Genomic DNA, 25,604 nt, shown 5'->3' on the forward strand with positions numbered 1-25,604 from the left:
TACCAAGATGTTTAGCTGGTAATAATTCATAGGTCAGTCATTTAAACTTAAATTAGGTAAGAATCTCGGAATGCGAGATATTCAGCTGTAAGTTTGTATATATTTGTATATTGACCCCCTAAAACTTGTCTCAAAACCTACATATGGTAGGATGTAAGCAATTCTTAAATTTTAAGGTCAAAGGTCCCAAAAAATGGTATTTTTGTGTTTTTTTGGAAATATCTCATTTCCTATGGGTTTTTTGTATTTGCATTTAATATCAATATTGTAGAATACAAAATTATTTACAACTTTTGTTTATACCTTTTTTTATACGGTGAACCGTTTTCGAGATAGAGGGCGGAGAGCGCACGATCACTGCATCACATCAAACATTTTTTTTCGCTAGTTGTCCACAGCTCTGGATCAGGCATCGGCCCTACTGGGCTCCATCTCGTCCCACATCGTCGCTCTCACGGGTTTGGTTCTGGTCAGATGGCGAGCTACTCTTGCTCGCCGTCCGCTGACCCGCACTCTTCCGGTGGCCGGAGATCGTCCCGCGATCCCCGACGCCCGGAGTGTCCCTCGCGATGAGGTCCGTTCCTTCACGCGCCCAGCCTCCTCCGTAGCTAGTATGACTGTCGCCGAAGTAAGAGACGGCATCCCAGACCCTCTCGCTTCGCACAATGGCCTGAACCAATACCGGACGCGAGAAGTCACCGTCGCCGACCACATCCCTGAGGACACGACGGTGCTCAGCCCATACAGGGCACTCCGCCACCGTGTCCTCCGGGCGTTTCCTCGCGCCCAAATAGGAACTTACCGAAGCTCCCATGTCCGGTAACCACTTACGTCAGATGGAAGGTGAGGACGCCGTGGTGGCGCCTCTCTAACTACTCTTCAAAGAGTGGACTTACCGCTGCGAAACAGCGACAGTTGTTGCTGCCATTCCGTCATGAGATCGCGCAGGGCTCGTCCCGCAACGCACTGATCTGGCATGGCAGTGAAATTTTACACCGGCGATGTGCGTCGGCGCGCAAACTGAAGATGTGCGCAAGCACCTTTGACTCAAAATCCCACGGCGGTAATCCGGCAAAGAGGTTCGCTGCGTCACCCGCGTATCACCCGGATGGCCATGACCCTCTGACATAGTACCTCTGCGGTGAGCAGCACCCGAGAAAAACTACATCCTGCAACTACATTTTGAAAAGTTTTGACACCGTTTCTGTCCCAATCCTTTTAGACAAGCTTGAACGCGTCGGAATAGGAGGTACCTCTCAAAAGATTTTTTTTTATTTTATTTTTTTACGTTGACACAACCTCACAACTACTTTACCGCTGTAACTCCTGTTGCCAAGCACCACGGAAATTTGACTTAAAACTAAGTGGGTCCTATGTGTGAGCTGTTATACTTGCTTCCAATAATAGTTATGGCAAAAACGCCTAAGCGCACGGAAATTTGTTCTAGACTCCACAAGATAGTTTATAAAAAGAACAATAATTATGCAATGATAATCTACCATCTTCTTAAAATGCCAAACAATCATCGCTCTAAATAAACTTTATGTGAAACGAAATTGTGCAAAATTCAGCTTTGCCAAAAGTAATTATGCCAAATAAAATTCTACCATCTTAAAAGTATGCTTTTGTAAATTCGGACATATAAACATTCGGCAAAACAATAATTATATTAAATGATTTTTATGCCATATGTATATTCGTTTAAAGAAGATTCTGCCAAGTGTGTTATGCCAAACAAATTTCGGAGCATTAAAATTCTGCCAGATAGAGGGATCCCATTTGGGTTTGGTATCGATCCAGTAACACCCCGTGCTATTTATTCTTTCAATATTTTATAATGTACAGAATTGACCTTTCTTCAGATTTATTATAATATGAATGAATGAATGAATGAGAGTTTATAAACGTAAGAGTAGACAAATATAATCAGAAAGCTCCGAACTGCTAAGCTATCGGGAGTTATACGTGTTATTGTGAGACAACCATAAAAGACAGACATTTGCTGTCCCGGAATATTTTTTAAATAATATTATTTTAAGGAGAACATTTCCGTCATACTTGATTTCTGTGTAGCTTTAACCATTAAGGCAGCACAGGCGACGGAAGCTTAAAAATGGAGTAAGTTCTCCTGTTTTTCCAACATTTCCATTTACTGCTCTACTTCTATTGATCGTAGCGTGATAAAGTATGGTAACCTGCCCAGGAGTATGAAGAACAATTGTACCAAGTTTCATTGAAATCTGTCGAGTGGTTTTGTTTCTATAAGGAACATACATACATACAGACAGACAGACAAAAAAATTCTGATTGCATTTTTGGCGGCAGTATCGATCACTAATCACCCGCTGATAGTTATTTTGGAAAGTGTAGATATAGATAACCTACTAGTTTAGAAGAGCTGCATATCATCATAACTTGTTAAATAGGTACTTACTAGGCAATAGGCAAATAGGCAATTAAAAGCTTCAAAATAACTTATTATATGTTATCGGTTTACTCACGTAACTGTTTGGCGAGGAACTCGACTTCAAAATAACATTTAAAGTAAGTCTTTAATCCTCTTATTTAGGGCGCTAGGAACAAATAAATAGCTTTTTCGATTAAATGAAATAACTTTCAAACTATACATTATTTTTGTGTTTTTATTAAACAACACAAATTTAAACTAATTCGTAAGAAGTCATGTGCGAAATATTATAAGAATCCACTTAACCGTTTCAGAGATCCAGCAAAATCTCGAATAACTTTGCAACCGAAGATAGATCAAGGATGAAATAAAGCGGAACATTTACCTCACAAACGGCACTAATTGTTTAGGTAGTATTTATATCAAAATTCCCATTAAAAAGAAAAAGATCTGGCTGTGGTAACGTTACCCCAGCAGGAAGTGTTTTCTGAAATATCTAAAAAAAAACTGTGCGGCACAATTACAGAAGCCGGAGCACTAAAAATCTGTAAGATTGAAATGGTCACATTTGACAACATCTGGCTCGGATAACGGACAAAAATATTACAATATGAAACCCTTTTTTGTAGCGTCTTTCGCATGTTTATCTAAATAATATTTTTTCGTAAACAAAGTTGTATGGTAACGAAAATTAAAAGAATCAGGTTCACACAAACACTTCGTAAAACCAAGTTATTTTATAACTTTAATATTATGTTATCTTCTTGCTGGTACGGGACCCTTCATGTGCGAGTCCAACTCGGTAGCCGGTTTTTTTATAAAACCAGAGCGTACCTGCTGACATTTGGTTTATTGGCAACAGCCAACAACACAATATGTAACCTATAGAGAACAAATGAAATTGGTCCGCAACTAGGTAGTGAAGTACTACGTAAAGTACTATTTATACGTCTCTTAGTTGTAGGGACTAAAATAAACCCCGGAAACAACATTTAAAGTCATACTTTAACAATTTATAAATATATCACAAATATGAATATGCTATTCCGATACTGTTTTAATTAATTCGCCCGGTAAAGAGCTGTCGATGTTATCGGGATAAAATAGCGGACGGTTTTGTTGTTTTGGTCCCAAATTTATGTACTATCTCCGTGCATCCCAGCCCAGCTCTGCCAAACTAGCAAAATTCTCCTATATAAATTAAGTTATAGGATTACGAGTCACATAAAAATCAAGTAGACGCATTAACTCAGGCCACTGATCCTATAAAAGCATTTGTTAAGATTATTTCCACTACAAGTACTATTGATCCTATAATTTGGGTTTATAAACATAATATAACTACGACGAGACGAGCTTTGTCGAAGGCTCGCGGTGAAATCTAAAATAAAAAACCAACTATTGAAAAATTACATAATTTTCTGGCGAATATCAAATTAGGTAAGTTGGGTAAACAACATTGGAGGTAGGAAAAATATGCATCATCCAACTTTCTGTCATAAAACTATCCATATAGTATTCTATAAAAGTGTCTACAAGAGTGTGATATTAAATTAAACTATAAATAAGGAAAGTAGCTTAGGAAATACAAAGTTAAAAATTTAAAAGTCTAATAGGGTCGGTCGTTGGAAACTCTGTGATGTTCCTTATTAAATTGATATGACGCTGTAATAATAGAATACTTTTAGTATACAAGATTTCTGAATAAGTAGATTGTCTACTACCTAATAAATATCTATTGTAGACTTCACTTTGTTTCTCACTAAAAGGTAAGAAATGAAAGCCTCAACTAGATTTACATGAATGAAATATTAAGTTACAGTCGTCGGAAATATCCCAATTACTTATGCAGTGGTTCATTGCACTATTTGTCCGCTTTCGTCCCATTGATTTATGCGAAAACTACTAATTACTGTGTTGGACTAAATTCATTTTAACAATATCATAGAGATTTAAGAGATTTAATTTGGAAAACTGTTTGCATAGGTGAGGCCTAACGCTTACACAGTTGGGCCAAGATTTCCCTAAACAATTGTAGGTATTAATGGAGGCTTACCTATTTTTCTGGTTTTTCAAACACAGGCACTCTTGTTCAACAAGATTGCCTGTACTTTGAGGGTAAGTAGATTCGTTTTTAAACAGCTCTTTATTTGAGTTTCAATGGCTTTTTCGATGACGAAATATTAGTTCCAACTTTTAAAAGTAATAGAATTTTTCGTACTTTTTTATGGTTATATAGACTACACGTACTTTGGTATCAGCGGAAATCTTAACCAATATAAAAAATATTTTGTGATATTCCAAAGGTATTCACTATCTTGGGTTCCAAAATTTCTGTGCACACCCCTGGGTTCCAGTAGGGCTGGCGCTTGATCCGAAGCTGCGGACTACCTACCGGGGCTCCGGCTTGAAAAATAGGGGTAAGAACGGGGTGGTTTTTAGTCAGTAAGAGTCTGACACCCATCGTCTCGCCTAAGGCGAGAGAAGTCCTAGGATGATTTTCTCCCATAAAAAAGGCTCCCTAAATTAAAGTTGGTAAAACAAATTATCATAATTATTTTTGTAAACAGTGTGTAGTGGGCGTAAACGTTAATAAGTGGGCCTTGCAGACGTACTCAACATCTCAGACTGTCTAAGCAGCTCTTCAATATTTTTATATTGAGGAACATATTGATATTTCGTACTTCTTCATACTTCATACTATTCTTCTCATAAACAAATAAAAAAAGCATATCAAGCCACCCCAAAACTTTATTTCTTCACTAGCTTTTGCCCGCGACTTCGTCCGCGTTGTTGTGTTAGTGGTTGGTGGTCAAAATGCTGCCGTATGTCATGTAAAATCTGAATTACTTGAGAATATGTTACTGTTAGCATTTTTAAAAATATGTATTTTATAGAGTCCACGACCGCCCGTTCATCATTTTATAATCATGATGAAAAGTAACCAACCACAATATATCTTATACTATCAATAAAAAAATACATTGTTTCGTTGTTATATTCCATAAAAAACTTTCGTGTAAGCGTAACCTCAAGACAAACAGGGTTACTTTCGCATTAATAGTATGGTAGTAGGGATTTTGGCGATTAAAATAAATAGGTAGGTACGAATCAAACGCGAGTGAAGCCACAGGTATTAACAAAAATGACGAATTTTCAAGCAAACATTAATCTCCTCTATCAGCCATTCTACGCCTTCAATTAACAATGTGTTGATCTAAAGTATTTAAATACAAAGTTTCACTGTTACAGCTTTAAAAATGACGAATTTCTATATGAACATTCATCCCCCCTTTTTACCCATTCTCCCCTATTTTTAGCAATAAAAGCCTATGTTGTTCCTCAGGGTCTATTCTATCTCTGTAGCAAATTTCATCAAAATCGGTTCTCTGGTTTGGCGTGAAAGCGTAACAGACGGACAGTCAGACAGACAGAGTTACTATCACATTTATAATATTAGTAAGGATTACAATCAACACAATAAGCAAACAATAGAGAACTCCAAGTCTATTAAATTAATTACACGTTGTCTTACATGGAAACAGAAGTGTACAAGTTCTCGCGCCCTCAGTCTTACTAGCCATTTCGCGTGAAACGGTCGTGAGCTCTCAAAAACTGCTCCCGTCAACGCGTAACGCGTAAGACACCGACGTCATCAATTGTCCACTAAGTAAGTAATAGTACTTACTTAGCTTCAAACATAGGTTTGAAGCTAGCTTCTAAAGGTAGTTAAGTTAAAATGACATTAATTATTTTGATTTTACTTAATTTTTGTGTTGTTTCTCTAAGATTTTTTGTTTTATTTACATAGGGCACATACTTGCTTGATTTCTTTCCATTATTAGGTAGGTAATTAAACTTCGGTATAAATTATCTGATGATCTGTTATCTGGTTCATTGTTTATTTTATAGCTATGTAAGTTTTATTTAAAGGTACTGAATTAGTTGTATTTTCTTTTGTAAACTTTGATGTTATTTCCAAGACTATAATAGGTTATTTCACAAGATTTAAAAAACTGTTTCTTATTACCTAATAGTTACTACAGAACCCATAAACATGAGTTATACAAGCAAGTGACGGCACATCCCTATCAACAAGTAAACCGACATTAAGTTTTCATGTCGATAAATTTATTATTCTGCGATTTAAAATTAAATTGTAATTGGATTTTGTATTAATAATGCCTTTAAAGCAGTTTCCGACGAAAATAAATACCAAAACAATAACAAGATCGTGACAGGAAACAGGTTAAGTCACAATCGATTCGACAAATCCTGACCGTTTTGTGTTACGTGTTTGGGGCTAGGGGTATAAAAATAACCATTACTAATTACGGCTTTTTAATTGAATCATTATAAATATTTAAGTTTTTTTTTTATTCCCTAATGCTTTTATTAATTTTAATTGTTCCTATGGATATATATACTTGAAGAATGTTGTTTTTATTGGGCACAAATTTTTTGAGCTGTTATTTAAATATTCGAGATGTTATTATGATCACTTGGAAAACATATTGAGCAGTTATCCTTTTTTTTTTGAGGGGGGAAAATCATCCAATGACTTCTTCCGCCTTGGGTGAGGCGGGAGGGAGTGTCAAAGTCAAAGTCAGTCACTCTTACTGACTAAAAACCACCCCGTTCCTTCTCCTGCTTTGAGCCGGAGTCCCGGTAACCTTTTACGTTGTCCGCAGCTCCGGATCAGGCATCAGCCCTACTGGGCCCCATCTGTGGTGGTCTGGCTCTTTGCGCGCGGAACGCGACGCGCCGTACGCACGGGTCTGGTTCTGGTCGGACGGCGAACTACCCTTGCTCGCCGTCCGCAGACCCGCACTTACGGTGGCCGGAGATCGTCACGCGATCCCTGACGCCCGAAGTGTCTTCTGCGGCGGCTGGGGCGTGAGGAGGATCGTTCCCTCACGCGCTCCGCCTCCTCCTTAGCTAGCATAACTGCTTCGCAGAAGGAGAAGACGGCGTCCCATTCCCCCTCGCACCGCACCATGGCCTGAACCAAAGCCGGACGCGAGAGGTCACCGTCGCCGATCACATCCCTAAGGACACGGCGGTGCTCAGCCCATGCAGGGCACACCGCTACTGTATGCTCCACCGTGTCCTCCGGGTGGTCCACGCAATACCGACACCCGGACGTTTCCTCCCGCCGAATCCGAAACAGCGTCAATCCGTGGAAATTCTTGTAACAACTAATATTCGTGGAAAATCTTGTAACAACAACCTGAGCATAATAATTATTATGCATAACAACCTAAGCATAATAATTATTATGCATAGGATGTTGTTACAAGATGTTCAAATTAGTCAGCCTGTTAATTGTTGTTTATTGGTTTCGGTAGTTAGGTCATAAACAGAACATTAAAAGTATGTGTGCGTTGTCCCAAAATTAACTAAAACAATGTAAATCAACTATATTAATACCTACAAATATTTATTATGAGCGTATACTATAGAATTTTTTTTTTTTTTTTTTTGAGAGGGGAAAATCATCCAATGACTTCTCCCGCCTTGGGGGAGGCGGGAGGCTGACTAAAAACCACCCCGTTCCTTCTCCTGCTTTGAGCCGGAGCCCCGGTAACCTTTTACGTTGTCCGCAGCTCCGGATCAGGCATCAGCCCTACTGGGCCCCATCTGTGGTGGTCTGGCTCTTTGAGGCGCGCGCGCAACGCGACGCGCCGTCCGCACGGGTCTGGTTCTGGTCGGGCGGCGAGCTACCCTTGCTCGCCGTCCGCAGACCCGCACTTACGGTGGCCGGAGATCGTAACGCGATCCCCGACGCCCGGAGTGTCTTCTGCGGCGGCTGGGGCGTGAGGAGGATCGTTCCCTCACGCGCTCCGCCTCCTCCTTAGCTAGCATAACTGCTTCGCAGAAGGAGGAGACGGCGTTCCTCCCGCCGAATCCGAAACAGGTACCTACCGAAACTTCCGTGTCCAGTAAGCACCTGCGTCAGGCGGTAACTATTGACGTACTCGGTAATTTCTATATTTTAATTATTAATATAAACATCTTTTAAGTACCCCTCCGTGGACCGTTTTCAAACGAGGTTTCAAACTTCATGATCAAAATTAAAATATAATGATTTATAAATACTAGTGGTCGCCTAGTGGTCGAAATTCGACCATATACGATTTAATTTACAATACCACTTAACATACGTTCAAGGATAATTTTTATTTAACGAATTACTATTCGTTTTGTAAAATTCAAATTAATATATCCGGCGCATCATGAATAACCAAACCTCCTTCAATGAGAAACCTCTTTTCATATGAGACGTGAGAATATCATCGCAATGTCTGTAAATTTTGACGTTTTGTCAAATACGATACTAAGCATGATTGTGTGTGTAATGTTTTATTTATTGATTTAATGTACTTTATAAGCATTAATTTTGAAAAATATTAGCGTTCTGGACTTCTCCTATACATATACTATAAGTGTACCAAATTTTATGCTCCTACGTCCGCGCAATTTTCGTAAAAAGGGGTCGAAAGTTTTTGCATCACGTATTAATATATAGATTAATACCTCTTTTATACGTTACTCATACAATCAAAAAACATTTTCCACTGTTATACAATTTTTAAACAAAATTTCTTCAAATTATGATACATAAACAATTTGTTATTTGTACTGCGACTCCTTCCGTGGTCCAAATATATTTAATGTTTGAAGTCTCAATATTTGGAACGCAGCCTAAATTATTCATTTAAATTGGTAACATTCCAATCGCTGTCAGTTTAATTATAACTTGAATTCGATGTGCGTCCGCTCCGTCAATTAAAAAAGTAAATCGCTTAAAAGATTATTTCAGTGTAATTTAAAAGATCGTTGCGACTTTTCTGTGACTTCGATACTACGGTAAGTGTTTAATCAATTATCATGAAAATGTATTAACAACAATTGTTATGGGCCGCCATTTTTAAGAACATTGCATTTTAATTTCTAACCTAAAATTGTGACGTGTTTTTTCGCATGATTTGATTGGTTTTCCCTTCCGTGGACAAACCCGTAGACAGTCACTTCTGTGGACGTAGTCTTTTCTGTGGACATTGACACGGAAAAGACTGTGTCCACAGAAGTGACATGTATTAAAACTAAAAATTGCTTTTTGCAAACAAATCTTGTGTTAATCAGCTAAAGCACTGATTTTTGTTACTTATCTTTGCATTGTATATTATGCTATGTATATACAGGGTGTCCCTGAAATCGACGTCCAACGGGCACTAGATGATCAGCAAGGTTCCAAATGTTATCAGAAAAATATAAAAAAAATTCTAAGTCCTACAGTTTTTAAATTACAGTGACTTATGTGTTATCCACGAAAAAGTACACCCTGTGCCAGTCTTTTGACTCTTGTTGCTACAAATCTTTATTTTTTTGTCTGCAGTCTTTCTTACATTATCCTGAAGAGTGCTCCAGTAATATGGAATCATAAATTCTTAGCCAACTGCTTTAGATTGGAAAACATTGTTAGTTTTAGAGGAACCAAATACTCTGAATAAAATTTTCACCTTACTTTATGACATTTTTAATGTGAAGATGACTAACACAACCAAATTGTTGTAATTTTAAGAAAACTGTTTTTTTTTTTAGTTTAGCATTGTTTAGACAAAGTACAACTTTTGTCTTTTCCACTAGCTTTGCTGTGGACAGTTATAAATTAAAATATTGAATAATTTATTCAGATCAAAGTTTTGATCTTTGATAATATTTTTAGTATGATTATTTTATGTTTCTAGAAAATAAATGCTGATTGGAACCAAACAAATATGACATTGTTTTTTTTTATTTTTGAAACCCAAGTTTGTTTATGACCCAGTTCCGTTTGGTTGTTCCTTGATTGGTTCTCTGAATTGTAACAAAACAGAAATTCAGTTAGGTTTATTTCGGTGTACGTACTTGGAAATAATCGGTAAACATTGTAATTTCTTTACGATTCACAGTGATTCATCCTGAACATGCTAGCTGGACAATCGTACCCCTACCCCTAGTTACCTACCTATTGCCTTTTATGTGGGTGTTTTGTATGAATTACGCAATAAAACGTCACATGAAAGCCGTATAAGATGAAAAACATCAATAAATAATTTTGTCCAGCTAGCATGTTCATATTTGTATTTTAATTACGATGAAACCCGTGGCAACTTTACCTACTGTCTGTGTAGCCGTTATCTTTATAGATTTTCTCATATTGTTTTCATTTTAATACGAAGTAGTCCTAGATGAAGCCCTCTGAACCTCAACAACTCTTTAATAGCAATACGCGATGAATACGGCGCGTAGGTAAAGTTGCCAAAAATATTTGGTATCTTTACCCATGTTGTTTTTTTTTTACTAGGCTACTAACCTTGAGCAAACAAGAGAATTTCGGTAATCTTCGAAATTACCGATCCGATTCCATAAATTCTTTTACTAATTGGAAGCTACAATAGCGCCGAGTGTAATCTTATGTTAAAACAAGAATGTTTCCGCGGACGAAGTCGCGGGCAGAAGTTAGTTTAATATAATGGCGGTTGATTAATTTTATTGCGACAGTAAAACATGGATAGTAATAAAAAAATAATTAGTTCGGTTATTTAATCATACAACAATGTCAATTCTAAAAACAATAGAGCAGTCCAATAAATAATCGAATGAGCGGTAAAAATTACTGAATGAGCGGATCTATAAATAGTTCGGCACATCATAGCTAGCGGTGTATACAGGGTGTAAGCGGAACGCTCCCGAAAAACGCCACAAATTGTTTATGTTTTTATAATTTTAATCGTTTTTGTGTTTGTATTATTCATGCTATATTAAAATTCAGCATTAAATTACAACTATTATTACTTAAAATAAACATTGAATTCTTTATTTTTTTTAAATAATACACGTTTTTTACCATCACCTGTTTGCGACGTTTGGGAGCGTTCCGCTTACACCCTGTATGTTACTTATGGTGACTTATGTAGGAAATGGTGATGGTGAACTTGTAGTGCCCCATACATAATTCTGCTCAAACTAATTTGCTATAGTTTCTCTATCAATTATAGAATAATGTTGGTTTTAAATTTAATATGCTGCAACAAAAGTTAGTGACAGAACCGAATTGCTACAAAATTCAAATTTTAACTTACCAAAATTGCTAATTACTACTGTCCCTTTAAATGAGTGCCGTGTATATATGACACTAAGCGTACAAACTATGTATAATAAAATACCCAGAAACGTTAAATTATTTACAAATATCTCAAAAACAAATAAATTAATTGAGTGGAGTAGAGTGTTCTTTCTGTTTATAAGGTTACCTTCTTCACACAAAATATTATAAGTTCAAAGATGAATATGATAATTCACTATAATTCATGTTTATTCAGGTGTCTGTAGAAACAAGTATTTCTAGGAACATATTATTCAATTTGTTTTATTTTCTCAATGCTTTTCTGTTTTATAAGAGTGAGCTTTGAAATCGAGTTCGAATAGATTCGGAAAATTTCTTCCATTGAGAATAAAGGGCCGGAAATCAAACCAAGGACTTCAGGAACAGCACTCGATGCATGCGATCTAAATTGTCAGTTTTATTATTTCTGGTTTCCCTGTTATTGGAGTTTGTTTGTTATTAACATAATAACTTTTATGTTGATATTCATATCTACTATTATAATTATAATTGGGAAAGTGTGTATGTCTGTGTATTTGTCTGTCTTTCTCGGCAAAACGGAGAAACGAATTGACATGTTTTTTTTAAATGGACATAGTTAACGGGGTAGATGGAGCCATAGGCTGCTTTTTGTCCGCTTCTAACCCCCAGTGTCTTGATATGCGGGGTGGAAGATTTGTATGGAGCATTCCACAATGTTAAAAGTAGAAAGTTAAAAATTGGTTTGCGGACTATTCTTGACTAAAGAAAACATGCATCAATTTTTTCATCAAGGATCGGGGATTTTAAAGAAAAAATACGAACTCAAGTTACCGAATATTTTATTCATGGACTAGTTTCTGCCCGTAGTTGTACTCGCGCACTTTTAAGAGGTTGAGGCTTACAAAAAAAGAGAGAAATCTATGAAAAAAATATTTCCAGTTAACTTGAATTTGTATTTTTTTAATATAAGGATCAGGATCCCTGATGCTACTTAGAAAAATAACTTCAACATTCTGTAAGTTCAAACTCATATGTGTAAAGAGTAGTAACAAGTAAATAGTAGAATTGATTGACTATGCACTGAAATAAATCGCTATATCTCAATTTATATATAAAAAAACCGGCCAAGTGCGAGTCGGACTCACTCATTAAGGGTTCCGTAGTAGCAAGTATATGATAAAATTTATAAAATACCTTGGTTTTACATAGTACCTATTTGTATGAACGACAAAATTATAAATGCGTTTTTTTTAAATATATTATTTCTTAAAAACTAATAATGATATATCTGGTTCCAACCAATTTTCGTTGTAAGTTTTAATTGAAATCTACAATATATATACACGGTGTAACAAAAAGGGGGTATACATATCAAGTGCACGGTTTCTAGACAACATAACAAACGATACGGGAAGGATTTTTTAAACTCATGTTTTCATGGAACGAAGTTATGATTTTTTTTTGTCATGCTCGTGAACGGGTGCCTTCTGCTGGGGCAGGTCGGCTCGCTCACTGTGCTGGTGGGCTGATCCTGCAGGTCCAGTGTAATGCAAGTAATGTTATAAGATCTTATGTATTGTATAATGAATAGTGTTGTTGTAGCATGTAATATTATTGTCATAAGTTCTAGTTTTAGTATAATTATAGCAAATTGAATAACAAGGGCACGGACTCGAGTCCGTGGAGATTAAACTATATTACATAAAAAAAAAGTTATGATTTTTTCCAATACATAAAATTCCAGAAACCGAACAACACAATTAGGTACAGGTACGAGACAATCAGATTTACAGAAGAAATGTTTCGTAATTAGCGAGTATCCCTGTAGTGCTGTGATACGTTTGTTAGTCCAGTCATTTGGTAGATAAAAAGGGGGTTACCTGGAAAGCTTTCCGGGAGTTTTGAAAATTGGTGAATTTATAGATTTGGGTATGCTCTATTCGAATTTCAACCGCCGCTCGCGCCGCCATATTGAAAAAATGGCGCCTAAAAACGTGTTGTGTTTAGATGATGACATGATCTTTATGTCTAACTATTACAGTTATGCTACAATTACTACCGTTTCATTTAAAAATAGTAACGTGGTGCCGGTACAAGCCATACCACATTAGTACCAGAGTAATATTCCGGAAATCCCAGAACAATGGGAACTATGTATTAACTAAATCTCGATACTCTCTGTCTTTAAACCACTGTACCTGTTTGATTGAATTTCGGTACAACAATGGTTTGCGACCCAGAAAAGGACGCAGAATAGTTTTTATCACAGAAACCTCACGGGAACGGGCTCTATACGGGAAAACCCCTTTGGGATTGTTTAGTTTTGAAACCACCAAAATAAAATAATTTCACAAAAAATATTATAACTCAGGTACTGAATCAATTATGATAATATTTGTTACAGCAGTAAAATATTCCATGGAAAATATGTAATTACTTATTCGAAAGTCCAATTTCTACCACAAGTCATTGTTCTACGCGGACGAAGTCGCGGATAACTGCTAGTCTATATATAAAAGAAAGTTGTGTTAGTTACACTATTTATAACTCAAGAACGGCTAAATCGATTTCGCTGAGAATTGCTAAGTTAGTAGAGCTTAGGGCCAGATGACGGATATAGCTTAATTTGTATCCAAAGATTTTTGCAAATCCTATGTGAATGGGAACAGGTTCTTCTGCAACAGCCTTGCCTAATGTATATGAAAATTGCCTTGTTGCTCAAGTGTAAGACATCCCGTGGGTGTTAAAGTTTATAAAAAATCAAAGGACATGGCTAAATGGAAGTTTGGACGACTGATCCCGCACGAATAAATATGGTACCTAGCAATAAATAATGCTGCATAACTAAAAATTTGTATTTTGTAATTAAGAAGATCCAGAAACTTGTCATATCTGCACAATCCTGAAAATAAAATCGCGTAATTCCAACAATATTATAAAAACTTCAAACTATGACTAGGCAGTTTATGCACCGCATGTTGCAATTCAAGTTCATGTCGAGGAGTGAAGGTCAATGAAAATCCAAAAAAAAGTACTACGAAGATCGAAGACAACAGTTGGTTCAAACGACGTCTGACGTGACGCATTAGTCATTAGTTTGACGTTTGTTTTTTTTTCATAGTGTAATGAAATCAGATTTTAAAAGTTACAAAATCGATAAAATAATATAATTGAAAATGTTGAAAGATAAAAAGTTTTTTTGACATCGACAGACACAAAATATAGTATAGTAATTATAGATATAGTAATTATATATTTTGTGTCGGTCAAAATGTTAGTAATACACTTACATATTTCGTTATTAAAAATCAATGTTAGTTTATATTCGGGAAAAGTGAGTTCCCTACCTAGCTAGCAGTACTTTCGTGTTGTCATGGCAAACCAAAACAAAGCAAAAAACCAATTATGAAACGTATTTTTTGTTAATTTACGTTCACGAAGTTATAAGAATTAGTTAAACACTAGATAATTCATGAGTGAATATTTAAATGGTACGGGTTAGCGTGAAATTCGTATTCGTGTTAATATTATGCCTGGGTCAATCATTTAGCCATCTCCTTTAATCCTCTGAGCCACCACGACATTAAAATTTATGACATAGCCCAGTATTATTATAGACTTTATAAAATTAGATTCGATCAAACCTGATATTGATAATTTGTGAATACAGCATTCTTACTTAACGTATTTAGTTTTAGTATTAGAGAGTCATTTAATGTTTACTTGACCCAGTCCGTAGCACGTCTCTGAGTACGGCAGTAGGTACCTAAGTCTCTAAGCCCTTTAATAGGTCTTCAACCTTAAGATTCTCCAATAATGTTGAAAATCCCGACGTAAGCTCTGACTTGAGACTTTCAATACAGGTCAGTTTGAATCTGCGAAACGTGACAAGTTATAATAAATACTCTCATTGTATTACTGGTTGTTATTTCCAATGTTTTAACATGACCAGACTACGCCGTTGTTTCTCCTAAGTTGTAGACAGAAGTGCACATTAAATGTAATACAGTCGCAACTCTCTCTTACTACTGAGAATTATAAAGCTCTAAAAACTGTAACTCCTACTCTATCCCTCCCAAGAATTCGAACTCGCTAGACATCCGCGTGCTCCATTCAACTAACGAAACAGTTCAGATCTATTTCGATTTACCCACATTGCCTCGCGGAAAATGTTCTTTCAAAAGGGTTCCTAATTTTACTTTTTTTCTCCACATGATAATAAGTACAGGGGTTTGCAAAGAGCATGGCAAAGAGGGTGGTTTAATCATGACCTAATTTTTCCGACTCGCATAGCAAATCTCATTGTTACGGTACCAATGAGGTACCGTAACAATGAGATAGATCTGTCCTCCACTATGTGTGGAGTATCAATGCCATAAAGAAACTCACTTCTATTCTTAAATTTTTATCGACTCTAGTGGTTGTTATTTATTGTCAAACAAATACACAATGTGATAGGGGTGAGACTTCTAACCCGTTAAGGTTGAGTACTACACCTAATTTAATCGACAAAAACAATAATACGGGGGGTCGAACCCCCTCCCCCTAAAAATTATGGCTATTTTAATATTTTTTTTTACTTTATGTGATATCAACGTTTGTATGCGTCGTAGAAACAAAAAAAAACGACAAACGGTAGCTAATAACCTTGGCTAACTAATTCATTACTTTTTTCATATGTTTGATAATGTTTTGGTGGAAAAAAAAAACATTTTTGAATTATTTTTACCGAAAAATCACAATTTTTCAATATTTTCAACTAGGTTCCGCCCGCGACACCGTCCGCGCAGATGTCGGTTTTCGCGTGGATGTTTTATTTCTCCATTTTTAGTAACTTTGACAATGACATCTTCTAAATATCTATTGGACCCAAATACGGCTAGGCCCATAATAATTAAGGAGATCCCTCTATTGAGCTACTGCTGTTGAGCTCGCGTTCATTAACTAACATTTTTTTTCTACGTATTTTTTCAGTATAAAAGGTATCCTATTTTAAGCCCAGGATAATAAGGTTATAGTATTGGAGCGTGTATAGTACGACATTCAGATTTTTGTAACGCATAGCTATTGTCAGTAACAATAGTGGTCTATTGTTACTGACAATAGCTGTGCGTATGTATGTCACGAGGTTTCGAGAAATATTTTTTGGTGTTAGATTTTACTGTTTGTAATTACATTCGTAGCGTCCTTTTACATCGCCTCGCCCAGGGCTAGAAAAGTCATTGGATGATTTTCACCCTGCAAAAAAAAACGTCCTTTTACAATGGATTATAGTAGTGGGAAACAAGAACAATAAATGTTACAAGAAAAGTGATACGGGATTATTACAGTTCGGAGAAATATAGGCGACGCGACGCTACATGTTTTCAAAGGTCTACAGGCTGCGTCTAACTTGCCTGCGTATCGCGTCTATATCGCTACAAACGTGGTGTGCATAGGCCCTTAGAAAATCAAAACTTTATTGAGCACATTACAAAAGAACAATGAACGAAATAACAAAATTTAAAGACAATAGGTATTATTTAGAAAAAAATTAAAATGCCAATGTATGTGACATCAAATGAACGACTGATCAAAAGTTGCTGATGTAATTATAAAATATCAAATCATTACTAATCAAATTACATAATCACAAATGACGACTGAATAAATTTGTTAGAGGTAATTATATGTAAGTACTTAACAAATCACAATTAATGATTTCTTATTAAGAATTATTAATTTAAATGTAGGTATACTTATATTTTGGGCTCGCTGTCATTGCAGCGGTAAGTACCCTCTTTGAAGAGTGGCTTGAGAGGCGCCACGGCGTTTTCACCTACCGCCTGACGCAGGTGCTTGCCGAACATGGGAGTTTCGGTAGGTTCCTGTTTCTTATTGGGCGGGAGGTACGCACGGCTGTCATCACTGCGAGAACCGCCCGGAGAACACGGTGGAGCATACGGTGGCGATGTGCCCTGCATGGGCTGAGCACCGCCATGACCTCAGGGATGTGGTCAGCGACGGTGACCTCTCGCGTCCGGCATTGGTTCAAGCTATGGTGCGGAGCGAGGGGGACTAGGATGTCGTCTCCTTCTTCTGCGAAATAGTCATGCTAGCTAAGGAGGAGGCGGGGCGCTTGAGCAAACGAACCTCCTCACGCCCCAGCCGTCGCAAGAGATACTCCGGGCGTCGGGGATCGCGCGACAATTTCCGGCCACCCCCGGTGGCCTGCGGACGGTGAGCAAGGGTAGTTTGCCGCCCGAACAAAACCAGACACGTGCGTGCGGCGCGTCGCGTTCCGCGCGTGCCTTAAAGAGCCAAACAGACTACCACAGATGGGGCTCAGTAGGGCTGATGCCCGGAACTGCGGATTACCTAGCGGGTTTACCGGGGCTCCGGCTCGAAAAGCAGGAGTAGGAACGGGGTGGTTTTTAGTCAGTAAGAGTCTGACACTACCTCTCGCCTCGCCCAAGGCGAAAGAAGTCACTGGATGATTTTCCCCCTCAAAAAAAAAGGTATTAAGTATACCTTTTTTTTTGAAGTACATCAATAATTCTAACACATTAATTTGTCCCAAAATTATGATTACAAAAACAGTGCCTCAAAATATTATACACTAGCTTTTGCCCGCGACTTTGTCCGCGTGGTTGAGTTAGTGGTTGGTGTTCAAAATCCTGCCGTATGTCATGTAAAATCTGAATTACTTGAGAATATGTTACTGTTAGCATTTTTAAAGATAATAATATGTATTCCATAAAGACCACGACCGCCGATTCATCATTTTATAATCATAATGAAATGAAGCCAATCATATATCCTTTACTTAACCTATCAATAAAAAAATACATTGTTTCGTATTCTATAAAAAAACATTCGTGCGCATTAATAATATTAGTATGGTAGTAGGGATATTGGCGCCTCCCCCCTTTTTCCCATTCTCCCCTATTTTTTGCAATAAAATGTAGCCTATGTTCTTTCGTTTATCATAAAGTGTCTAAATACAAAGTTTGACTGTTACAGCTTTAAAAATGATTAATTTCCATATGAACATTCATCCCCCCTTTTTACCCATTCTCCCCTATTTTTTTGCAATAAAAAGTAGCCTATGTTGTTCCTCAGGGTCTATTCTATCTCTATACCAAATTTCATCAAAATCGGTTCACTGGTTTAGGCGTGAAAGCGTAACAGACAGACAGACAGACAGAGTTACTTTCACATTTATAATATTAATATATTAATATATATACAGGGTGACTTTGAATTCGACGTATTCCTCGCGGGAGGTGATAATACAACTAATTTCCTACAAAATTAGCCCTGAGGTCCTTGGGCGGAAAGTGGCTAGTTTCTGAGATATTCAACATTTTCGGTTTTTGTGAAAAAATCCCGAATTGATTACAAAAACATCAATAAATAAAAAAATACTAGTTGGATTTTAGAAGTTTTGATTTTAATCGGTTGCCAATACATCAGTTATCATTTATAAATACTAATAATGGCAGAAATATCATTCGTTTTAAAATAGCAAGTAATTTCTTATCAAATTTTGTTTTGTGTCACTAATTTGGTCAATAGAAAACTGGATTTATTTTTAAAAAAATATATGACACTAAGCGTACAAACTATTAGAAAAACTTCCTTGGTTTATTAGCTATCCAGAAACATAAAATTATTGACAACATTCTCAAAAATAAATGAATTAATTGATGATAAGTCGAGTGTAAAGAGAAAAGGGCAATTTCAAAAACATCTTTATTTGCAGAAAAATGTTCAAAGTAACCTTCCCTACGACGAATACATACCCGAACACGCTTCCTTATCTCTATGACGGTCACTCTTGGACCGAATATGCGTCTAATTTCGTCATTTTCTTCAAATACGTTTTGGAGAAGAATACAGTATCGAGTATCGAAATACAGGGCCTATTCCGTCTGTATAAACAAGGGACTTCATGTAAAAATCAACCGACGTTAGGTTCTGGTCATTGTGCATGCCATGTAGTCATGTAGTGGGACCGCCCTGTCAATCGAACGCCTGAAAACCGATGTATCCAACCACTGGCGCACAGTAGTTCAATAATGCACTAACCAATCGTCGTGTTCGAATAAACTCATAATCTTGTTTCTAAATTCAAATTTAAAACAATGATCCTAGCTCATTCCTTAAAAATTAATTTTAATTCTCACCATTTAAATTATTGGGTAAATAGTAGAGCCCAATCAAGTCATTATTAATGATACCTATCCAAACATTTGAATCAAAACCGTATCCGTGGACCTGTTGGTTTTGCTTTTTTAGATTTCGTTGACTTTTTTGGGGCTAATAATGAATATTGTGATAGTTTGATCAGAGCACTGTATATCTACTGTGCGGCAATGGTAGGATGTCTCGGTTCCTACGTGTAATATTGACAGGGCGGTCCCACTACATGACTACATGGCATGCACAGTGACCAGAACCTAACGCCGGTTGATTTTTACATAAAGTCCCTTGTTTATACAGACGGAATAGGCCCTGTATCGAAATTCTTCTCCAAAACGTATTTGAAGATAATGACGAAATTAGACGCATATTCGGTCCAAGAGTGACCGTCATAGAGATAAGGAAGCGTGTTCGGGTATGTATTCGTCGTAGGGAAGGTTACTTTGAACATTTTTCTGCAAATAAAGATGTTTTTGAAATTGCGCTTTTCTCTTTACACTCTACCTATCATCAATTAATTCATTTGTTTTTGGGAATTTTGTAAATAATTTTACGTTTCTGGGTAGCTAATAAACCAAGGAAGTTTTTCTAATAGTTTGTACGCTTAGTGTCATATATTTTTTTAAAAATAAATCCAGTTTTCTATTGATCAAATTAGTGACACGTAACAAAATTTGATAGGAAATTACTTGCTATTTTAAAACGAATGATATTTGTGCCATTATTAGTATTTATAAATGATAACTGATGTATTGGCAATTGATTAAAACTAAAACTACTAAAATCCAACCAGTATTTTTTTATTTATTGATGTTTTTGTAATCAATTCGGGATTTTTTTATCAAAACCAAAAATGTTGAATATCTCAGAAACTAGCCACTTTCCGCCCAAGGACCTCAGGGCTAATTTTGTAGGAAATTAGTTGTATTATCACCTCCCGAGAGGAATACGTCGAATTCAAAGTCACCCTGTATATATATAATATATATATATATAACTAGCTGACCCAGCGAACTTCGTACCGCTTTCGCGTAGCAATGATGCTCTACTTTATTTTGTATAGCTGAGTTATGTATGAGTCCCTATTCAATTTGAATTGGAATCTATAAATATCCTCCATATAAAAATGAATCCATAATTTCCTGATCTCACTATACCTGAAAAGGACTTTACTAATTTAAAAAAAAAAACAAAATATATTTTCATAATAGTGTTTATTTCATAGGATTCAATCATTTCACTGTCCTGCAGGCGCCTTATCGGCTCTGATGACAATTTTGTGATTATCTGATGGCAATATGGCATGCGCCTAATGCATTTGTGAATGTCTAATGCATCGGTCTAATGCAATTAATTCATTGTGTTGAAGGAAAAATGTTTGAAGTTGTTCATCACAATGGATCTCTTTACTGAGTTGTTGTGTGCGAAACGCTGATCAACTTCTCTTGCTGAATTGTCCATAAAATATATTTGCAAAAATGTATAGTCTTCAACAGGCACTGGCAATAAGGAACCTGTTTGATGATATATTTGAATCCCTGAATCTGCAAGAATATAAATATGTATACAGGCAATTGTATAGCAAATTGTACCACCATGTGGCTCGCAAAATACTGCCACAATACTTTACATCATTTCAAATTAAAACTACTTTTAACCTCGACATTAAACAGCCTTCCACGGCAGCTTTAGGTAGTAGGCTTTACCAAGAACATCTTGCTCATGCCACTATAAAATACAACATGTTATAAAATGTTGCTGATTAAGTCTTCGGATTATAGACTATTATTAGTAATTTGATTTATTGTTTACAAAATAAACACATCACTGACTCGACATATTTTGCACCAGCTACATGGTTTTAAAACTAAAAAAAAACGTTTGCCATTATACTTACTTGCTAAAAGTAGGCAAAAAATTGTCTCGTATAACTTTTGTTGCCCCAAATGATGTCATTTGAAAGCAATTATTGTACTGCTGGATATGAGTCAAAAAATTAACCAATGCTCTGGTGGCGGTACCAATAGCGTCAATTTGACTTGGCCGCTGGCGCAACACAATCCAGAGGATTCATTTTTGAAATCCTAATGTGGACACACAATGTTCATTAGTTCAATAGCAACAATTTGCTCTGAACTGTAATCAATTGCCATATTATAACTGAATGCAGCTTTGTGGGGATTAAACACAACATTTCTATCTTGATATCGATTCAGATCAAGTTCATTTCGCGCTTCGCGATGCTCATCAGTTTGATTTGCTCTTATATTTCTTTGACTTGCCGTAATTCGAGTTCTGCGGCCTAAGCTTGTACGTCTGGTTGGTAGCATTGTTAAAAACGAAATTCCAAATGAAAATAAAAAGCTCTCATACATTTTCTGCATAACCGTGTATACCAAATTGTAGTATTGTGTAGTCACCAAAAGTTACTAAAAATCAATAATGAAGATGTGAACTTACCTTGATTAACAAACACTTATTAGCAAATAAAAATCTTCTTAGTCTTTAAAACTCGAAGAAATATTAAGATAATCTCTCAGAAATATTGAAAAATATACATTTAATTTTGCATATTTTAAAAAACGCGCAATACGAATGTCAATGTCATTCACACCAATAGACTATATTGAAAGAGCATCGTTTGTTCGAAAACGTGAATAGAAACTTTAATTTACACAAAATAAATTTCTGAACACACGCGTAACTGTTGATAATTTGTCATTATTTCTGAACGCACGCATAATTAATATTTGAGGAATTTCTATTAATGCTTAATGCACTTTTCAACATTTTCAATAGATTAAAAAAAATACAGACAATTGTTTATTCACCCTTTTCATAGTTTATGCATAAATGTCAATCATTATTTACAGAATTTGAATTTAGAAAAAACAAATATTTGACATGTACAAATGAAAATTTATCGAATCTAGCTTTTGCCCGCGACTTCGTCCGCGTAGTGGTGTTAGTGGTCAAAATGCTGCCGTATGTCATCTAAAATGTGAATTACTTGAGAATATGTTACTGTTAGCATTTTTAAAGATATGTATTCCAAAGAAACCACGACCGCCGATTCATCATTTTATAATCATGATGAAAAGTAGCCAAGGTTATCTATATTATTATCCTTTAATTTCCTATATATTGCCTATCAATAAAAAAATACATTGTTTCGTTGTTATATTCCAAAAAAAAAACATTCGTGCAAGCGTAACCTCAACACAAACAGGATTACTTTCGCATTCATAACATTAGTATGGTAGTAGGGATATTGGCGATTTAAATAAGTATATGTGTATTTAAATAAGAATGGAACGCGAGTGAAGCCACAGGCAACGTATTAACGAAAATGACGAATTTTCAAGCAAACATTAATCTCCTCTATCAAACATACTACGCCTCTACCCTTTTTATTAAAAAGTAGCCTATGTTCTTTCGCTCCTCATTAAGTGTCTAAATACAAAATTTCACTGTTACAGCTTTAAAAATGACGAATTTCCATATGACCATTCATCCCCTATTTTTACTCACTCTCCCCTATTTTTTTGCAATAAAAAGTAGACCATGTTCTTTCGTTCCTCATTAAGTATCTAAATACAAAGTTTCACTGTTACAGCTTTTAAAATGACGAATTTACATATGAACAGTCATCCCCTCTTTTTACCCATTCTCCGCTATTTTTTTGCAATAAAAAGTATCAAGTAAGGTCTATTCTATCTCAGTACCAAAATCATCATCTTCATCAAAATCGGTTCACTGGTTTATGCGTGAAAGCGTAATTACAGACAGACAGAGTTACTTTCGCATTTATAATATTAGTAGGGAATCTATAGCATTTGTTTTTTAGTATCCAATAGCATTTATCCAACAATGAACTTTATCTAATAGCAATAAAGCTCAAATTGACTCTACGTATTAGTTAGAAAACGTTTGTATGGGATAAAGGAAAGGGCAGTTTTTAGAGTTTTTCCGTCAATTATTTGATATTTTCTCACCTTTTAAACCTTCCCTGGACTTCTACAAATAATTCAAGACCAAAATTTGCCAAATCGGTCCAGCCGTTCTCGAGTTTTAGCGAGACAAAGGAATAGCAATTGATTTTTATATATATAGATATAAGATATATATAATATTATATATTATATTAGTAAGGAAAGGATGTTGCAACGATATGGCGAAATCTCTAAGGGATTTGATCAAACCACGGAAGATGTCAAAATAATAACACGATTTTATCATCACAACATTACGCAGGTCATTTTTAACCGACTTCAAAAAAAGGAGGAGGTTCATTAAGATAATCACATATTATCGAAATGTCTTTTCAATCCATGAGCGATATTCTTTGTTATTCATTGACTGGTTATTGATTTCGTTTAGTTTGGATCCACATAACGTAATATTTTTATATTAACTATCACGGTTTCTCGTTAAGGTTCCTGCTCAAAAGAAAATGTGTGACACGCTACCGGCAAGAGCAACGCTGGCTAACGGACTGGTAAGTTTATTGCAGGGCCGTCTGACGCAGCGCAGCAACCGATTTGGTTACTGATATTCGTACGTATATAATATAAGTATTTAATAAATACCGTATGAAGGTGCTCCGTCGGTCTCGACCGGCTCGGTCGTGCTCAATGCCGGAGCAGCGCACTTGTCGCTCGCTCAGCCGCGGCAGCCGTGGCAGCGGCAGACAAAGATACAACAGTATGCCGCCGGTGCGAGCTGCTCGATCATGTGTAAGTTTCACATTATGGTACTGTAATGACCTCACACTCACCACGACAATTTGAGCTACGCAATCTACATTTGTTTTTCAGTCCAAGTTTTTTTACGCTTTAATCGTCTCGTCTTGCACTTTAAATTGTAGTTTGTGTAGAAAAATCATGCCTTTTTTAATTTTATTGTTGGAGTTACGTATGTACATCGCGTCCACTTAGATACTTTTATAATGCAAGTATGTGTTGTGTGTCGTTGTTATGTTTTTGTGTGGCATTAATTTTATATTTATAGTATAAGATTGTCGTTGTACAAACAAATGGATAGTTTGTGTTACATATCGCGATTGGAAAATTTCGCTGAGCTCCATATTGAATGATCGAATTGTTGTCCTGTCCATCGCTAATGTGATTTATTCTATAAATATTAGATAAAAGTCAGTTCATACTAGCGCAGAGTCCAATCGCATCGAAGCGTCTTTCCAGAACTGAACATAACAAATTCAACCTTAACTCCACGTTACTTCTGAGATTTTAAAAATGCGCGCGCATTCATCAGGCTTCTCTTCTGCGCGTGAACAACGCCGATTGGTGCGCGCGCATTCTCGCGTGTCCATGCGCCCACTAGCGTCATCAGTTGGAAATTGGCCTGCGTCGGTGTTGATCACAATGGACTATCGCGCGAATTCCAACGAATGCGCGCGTATTCGCTGGAATTCACTTTGGTAGTAAAGAATTTGACGCTTAGATGCGCTTCGACTCTGCACTAATATAAATCGAACCAAAATTTTCTGAGTTCTAATCTTCAAAATGTTTATTCGTATCCGAAATATTTTGCTAATACAATTGTCTGAATCTCGCCTCAAGGTCAGTTGTCTTGTAATAAACTCATTTAACTACTACAGGCGCCCCGCCCCGGCTTTGCATGGGTGCAATGGTGATATATTATGCCTGCATTATACATATAAACCTTCCTCTTGAATCACTCTACCTATTACAAAAAACCGCATCAAAATCCGTTGCGTAATTTTAAAGATTTAAGCATACCTACAGACAAACAGGCAAAAATAGCGACTTTGTTTTATACTATGTAGTGAAGATGTATAGTTTCTTGTATCCAGTTCGTCGATGCAAAATTCTGTGATGCTCTAAGTTTGAATATTTA

General features: G+C 36.4%; 1 protein-coding gene and 1 long non-coding RNA gene across 5 annotated transcripts in view; both read left to right on the top strand.

Moving 5' to 3' along the window:
- LOC118268666 (ADP-ribosylation factor GTPase-activating protein 1) overlaps positions 1 to 25,604 on the top strand; it is a 112,050-nt gene that overhangs the window by 66,179 nt on the left and 20,267 nt on the right. The window lies entirely within an intron of this gene.
- Positions 465 to 25,597, top strand: LOC118268682 (uncharacterized). Its single transcript, XR_004783045.2, has 3 exons — positions 465 to 6,077; positions 24,160 to 24,222; positions 24,323 to 25,597. It is a non-coding gene; the product is annotated as an uncharacterized LOC118268682 (long non-coding RNA).

This window comes from Spodoptera frugiperda, chromosome 25, assembly GCF_023101765.2.
Source record: "Spodoptera frugiperda isolate SF20-4 chromosome 25, AGI-APGP_CSIRO_Sfru_2.0, whole genome shotgun sequence".
Lineage (NCBI taxonomy): Eukaryota > Metazoa > Arthropoda > Insecta > Lepidoptera > Noctuidae > Spodoptera > Spodoptera frugiperda.